At 34.9% G+C, this 6,287-nt stretch overlaps 1 non-coding gene across 1 annotated transcript; it reads right to left on the bottom strand.

The window, feature by feature from the left end:
• Nucleotides 1-3,628: 3,628 nt before the first annotated feature.
• On the bottom strand, nt 3,629-3,731 carry LOC123781384 (U6 spliceosomal RNA). The gene has a single exon (XR_006776713.2). It is a non-coding gene; the product is annotated as a U6 spliceosomal RNA (small nuclear RNA).
• Between the last annotated feature and the right edge of the window lie 2,556 nt (nt 3,732-6,287).

The raw sequence follows: 6,287 nt of genomic DNA, 5'->3' as shown, positions 1-6,287 counted from the left end.
ATTTTGGTCTCCCAGTGTGTTTTTTATATTATAGTTTCATTTTGTACAATTTTGTTTTTCAGAATTTTAATATGTGAATCAGTTTGACTTTGAATTCACTTTTTATGGGCTATTTTGTGACCATCTTTACCAAACATTTTTGGGATCAGCCAATGCTGTACAGATAAAGATTGTTGAAATTGAACTCAGGAAAGGATTTCTATGGACATGGTATGAGTTGAAGAGATTATAATCCCAACAATCTAGGAGAAGCAATACAACATTTTGTTCAAATTTAGATTTTTTAATATAAAATGTCTCTCAAATCAAGCTCTTGCAATGCATACATCAGTTTAGAGTCTGGCTACTAGCCTGCTGCTTTTGTTGGCGGGATTATCTCTTTTTTTAAACTAATGGGTTGAATATAATGGGTGAGTTTAGTAGAGTTACCAATGCAAGAAAATTATTGAAACTAGGGTTTAAAAAATCTTTCTTGGGGGTGGTGATCATTTTATGAAGGGTACTTTCTTTGAAGGTTATGGACAGAGAACTGTTTCTTGCCCAGTGAGTATATGGAGTAGCTAACACTTTTATCTCATTGACAATAATAGGCATGGTTTATTGGCAAGCTTCCTCTTCCCCAGCATTCTAGAAGTCACCACTTACCACAGGGTTGAACTATGAGCACATTACCAGGGCCTGGCCAGTTAGTTGGGCCATTTCGATAGATTTAGAGATGGATGTGTGACCCAAACATGGCCAATAAGAGCTACACCAAAAATGTTTGCTGGAACTTTCAGGAAAAAGTACATCCTCTACGCTTTAGTTGCTAAATTTTAAGTTGGAACTCCTGGGAGCTCTTGTTGCCATCACATGGAGAGAACTCTGCCTAAGGACAAAACAGAATGAGGAAAGCAGAACCAAGAGCGAGAAAGAGAAAATTTACTGATGGCATTTTTGAAGCCCTAGGTCTTTCTAATGGAGTCTAAAGTTAATGCCTTTTAGACTTTTCAGTAATGTAAGACATTAAGGTGCCTTTTCATTTAAGCTAGTTTGGGTTGAGTTTTTCTCACTTACAACTAAAAGTGTACCAACTGAATCACTGATTAGCTAGAATTTTTTCTTTTAAATAATGTCTCCAAATTAGAATATTCATTTTAGTAGGGCAAAAAAGGCCCTTCTCTATGTTATTCAACATTCTATCTCTATCACATATTACAGTGACTGGCACAGAGATGTGCTTAATAAATATTTATGGAATGAATACATGATTAATTTAATTAGTTCAATTTAATTTAATATTTTAGTTCAAGTTGTTGGGCACTATTTTGTACAAGGCTTTTTCTTAGGAGCTGGTAAGATGATAAAAGGAATACAAGAGATAGAGTCCCTGTCTCAAGTTTATAATTTTGTGCAGGTAATGAGGTATAACAATAATTTAAGGCAGAATAAAAGAAGGGCTAAAGGGAATGAAAGTTGTACGTCAAAGACTAGCCAAGTCATCAAAGGGCTCTACAGTCAGATTGCCTGGATTTGAATCAATGCTGTGCACTCGTTAACTGAGTGATTTTGGGTACATTACTTAAACTCAGTTTTCTTATCTGTAAAATGGGGATAATATTTGTATGTTCTTTATAGATTTGTCATGAGGATAAATCAATACATTCTACTTTAAATGATTGAAATGTCTAAGATACATTGAGTATTCAGTAACTTTTAGTTATTTTTATTGCAGCAAGCAAAGATGGCTGCAACATGATTTAAATATTGAAAGAAGAGAGAATTGGAAATAATGTAACCCTTGGAAGCTGAATACTGATTATATCACAAGTCAATATCAGCTATTAACAAAACCATTCATATATGTGAAATACAAAATGATCTGGCAAAATCTTACTTTAGTGTTCTATCAGTTAGATTTATGCAATGGTGTATCTATTTTAGAGGAGAGGAGTTAAGACATGAATCCTTGGTAAATGTAAGAAAGAAAGGACCTCTACATTTTATTTTTAAGATTTTAATAAGAAACAATTTAATATTTTAAACCCAAAGTTCTAGTGAAAATGTTGTGTTCTTTTGTTTTGTTTTGTTTGTTTGTTTTTAGAGGGAGAGAATTGGGGGAAGCACCCCAACAATGTTGTTGTTTTTTTCTAGATATTCTGCAAGAGGAAAGGGAATAAAAAAGGATTTTCAAAGATAAGTATGTTTAATGGGCTGTTATAAGGTAGATATGCATAAGATGAACTATTATATAGAGTTAGATAGAGATGGGCTTCTAGATTCATTGATATACAATGCATACACCTTATAAAATTTGATTAAAGTTTTCAAAGTTTCATTCAGAAATAAATATCCTTCTATGTTGCGAAATGATTTTTATAAATACTTTTATCGTTTTTTACTTTAATCTGCATTTCATAGTAATAAGTAGTAATTTCCTGAGGGTCTCTGGGTATAAAGGAAAATGGAGGCCCATTAATGGAAAAAAAAAAAAGTAACTTGAAATATGCTTAATACTGCTGGTCTACATATTTCAGAAACATGGGGGTCATTTCCACTTAATTCAGGGGTCTTATGGAGAGAATGAAATAGCATGGTATGGTAAACAACAGGCGCTCTGAAAATCTTCATGAAAATAGTTTTAAATTGTGTAACCTTGGGCTATAATAGCCTTTCTGAGCCCCAAATTCCCCAGGAGTAGAAAGAAGATCACATTAACTTCATAGTGTTTTTGTGGGGCTTAGAGATAATATTTATAGGGTGACACTCATGGTTTTTGGCATGTGATAGGTGATTAATGTATGATAGCTATTCTTAGAAATTATATATTATCTCCAGTTATTAATAACAGAAATACATCAATGGGATTTTATATAATAATGGAGAATATAAACATATCAAAACAAAAATAAAAGAATGGATGACTGCTGGAAATTCCTAGGCAGAAAGATGTGAATAAGCAAAAGCATAGAGACAAGAGCTACACAACACATTGCGAGGTTTCAGTAGATGTTGATGCGTCTTAGCTGATGTCATTGTGATGAATAGGCATGTTCAGCATTGTGGCTTGACTTTTTCATTGTTCCAGCCTGCTCCAAAGGTAAAAGGATGGAGAGTTTCCAGACAAAGATTATGACAGTGAAATAGGTATCTTCCACTTTCTCTTCTCAGGCTGTATGCCTTTTTTATTTTGCCTATAGAATAAATAGAAGGCTGGTTTCTTCTAGGAACCTGAATTCCTGTCTTAGCATTCTCTGTCCCACTTCCTGCTCTTATTTCTAGAGCCTTTTCTGGCCTCCTCTGGCCTCCTCTCCTGACCTTCCACCTTGCTCAATTTCCCTCCAATGGGAAATTGTTTAATGAAACATTTGTTTAATGTTTCATTTGTTGGATGAAAAGTTCTCTCACCTTCTCAAAACTGTGTTCCTTAGGGGCAGTCTTAATCCATCTCACACCTTGGAAGGAACAAAGCCCTCCTCGAGAATTATAAAATATGGGATGTCAAAAGCAGGTACTTTCTGGCCTTAAGGACTCTTCATTGTCTTAGATTGAAACAGATAAAATCACCAGATTTATATTTTAACATATATAATTTTATCCACTGGCCCTGGGTTATCCTTAAAAGTCTTAATTTTCCTTCTTTTTCTTTTTTAATGGAACACAATGAATTTGTGTGTTATCTGTGTGTAGGGTCCATGCTAATCTTCTCTGTACCAGTCTAATTTTAGTATATATGCTGCTGAAGTGAGCCTCCTCTTTTCTTTTCCCTTCCCTTTCCTGTCCTTCCTTTTCTTTCTTTTTTTTTTTTTTTACATTTTTTTTTCTTTTCTTAGAAGGGTATCTCCCACTTATATATGGTCTATTTGCAATAGTTTAAAACTCCTTTTTACTTTAAGCAGATACACATTTTCCCCCCTTTGTTTTCTTCTTTGTTCCCTGGAAAATGTCTTGCAAAGCAAGTCCAGCGTATAAAAAAGAACAATCAAAGCCGCTCTTGTTGAGGGTACGTGGGTCCAGACCTCTGACTGGTCTTTCATCCCCATTATTTCTGTAGTCCCTATTCCAGTAGCTCCAAGGAGCCCCAGGCCCGGGGAAACACATTTGAAAACACTTGGGTTAGCGAAATGAGTTATTAACTGGAACTCTGAAGACTCAAGTTTTAGCTTTAGTTCTAACATTAAATTTGCATGTGTCACTGATAGGGTTAATTGTTTTATCTGTAAGACAAAGGTTCAGAACAGTGATTCTCAATTTTGGCTGTATTTAGACTCACCTGGGGAGCTTTTAAAAATCCTGATGCTTAGGCCTCACTCTCTACTCTATAGCCAAATTAGAATCTCTGGGGCGTGACCCGGGCAACAGGCATTTTTTAAAGCTCCCTCGGTGATTCCAATTTGCAACCAAGTTTCAAAACCTCCAAAGGATTTTTGAGCAATGATGTTTCACAAGTCTATGGGGCTGTGGAGCTTGTTTTGGTAGATGTAGTTAAAATGTGCAGTCTATTCATGGATAGATAGTGCTCAGTGAGGAGCTGGGATGAAGGTGGGCATAAAGATGGGAAAGTAGGAAAAAAGTTTTTTGATTATTTTAATAGCTCAGTGTGTTGGGCAAAATACTTAACTTTGTTATATCCCTGATGGGAGTGATTTTAACTTCCTGTAAAATGATGCTCTCCACTGAGAAATCATATTTAAATGCAACGTTATTATTTTTATACCAATACCAAACCATTTGCTAATATGATCAGTCAAGAATTACACCTAAGTATTTTATTCACAAAGGAAATAGAAAAGGCAGATTGACTACTGAAATGTAAAATATGGTTAATATTCCTCAGTTGGTGGTATAGATTAAAGATAGATTGAAGCAACATGTTGATAACAATGGAAATCTCTGATGCTGAGATGCTGTGTTAAAAGTGTGCCCAACAAAAAGGCAAAGAAAAAAAAACCCAGGATTTATCTATGAGCTTCTTTTAAGTTATGAAAAACTATTCTTTCAACTGAGTTTTGAAATTAGGAAAAAAAAATTCACAGTATTGGTAAGCCATTGATCCTAAAAAATATACAAATTGGATGACAATATCTAGGCTATAATCTCCAAAGTAAAATGACTTTATTATCATTGGATAAATTACGATGAATACCAAATAGTTTAAAAATGACAGCACAGTTAGAGCAAAATGATTGATATTACATATGTTAGATGTATAACTAAACAGAAATGCCTTTTCATTGTCTTATAACCAGAGCCATTTACGTATTATGTCTCACATTTGTGCTGCTAATAGGTGTTCAAGAATCGTGTGCTTTGATCTCCCCTTTTAAGGTTGGTGACCTTTAAATAAAAGAAAAAGTGCGGTTATCACTTATAGCAGGGTGATATATTAATAATTTTATACCTTGTTCTTAGGCTTTTTGCTGGAATAGATTTATCAACAACAGAATAAAAAAAAATAATTTTACACATTTTCTGGCTGAAAGTTCAGCCAGCGCTTAGTGTATTTGTGTTCTAGCTCTCCTTACCCTAGGGAAAAGTTTACATAGCTTTCTTTTTATGTGGAAGTGTCCCCAAAGGTTGGACAATAAGCCCCAACATTGACTTGACGGATGAGGAGAAAGTCCATGGAGACAATTTGACAACATGGCACAGAGCCAGTAGCAGCCTTGGCCACCTCTGAATGAGCTCTGTTAACAAGGACAGTGACTACTTTTAGCAGTGGCCATGAATGACCCCTGATTGAGAATTTGCTCTATTTTTCTTGGACTTTGAAGTTCTGGTGTCTTGATACAATATAAAATGAATGAATGAGTGAGAAGAATGGGGTTGAGGGGACTGGAGGAAGGAGGAGGGAGGAGAAAAGGAGAAAAAGCACGCAGGGGAGTGGAATGCAGTGAAACACAAAAAATTATTGATGTTGGTCTTTTCACCAAATTTGGTCAGTGGAGATTGGGAGCTAAATATAATTTGATTTAGATAAGTTAAAAGCATGTAACATTTCCCATACTTTATGTGTTACATAGCACAATTCTTAATTGTCACATGCCTTTGCAAATGTAAATTGGTACAAATAAAGCTCCAATTTTGAGTGAGTTATCTTTTTTTGGAGAATAAATCTTAAAGCACCTCCATGAAGTATTCTTAGTTTGCCCAGTTCCACGGTGATCCCTTTCAACTCTGAACTTACTTATTGTCAATACCATCCATTTCATGACTTATTCATACACTGTTTTGTGGGTTTTTTGTTTGTTTGTCTCATCATTTAACCCACATTTAATTAACATATGTGGATTTTAAGCTTCTACTGT

Source organism: Ursus americanus, chromosome 18, assembly GCF_024610735.1.
Source record: "Ursus americanus isolate L20-20 chromosome 18, mUrsAme1.1.p, whole genome shotgun sequence".
In the NCBI taxonomy this organism is placed as follows: Eukaryota; Metazoa; Chordata; class Mammalia; order Carnivora; family Ursidae; genus Ursus; species Ursus americanus.
This window is presented reverse-complemented; position numbering and strand designations above follow the sequence as displayed.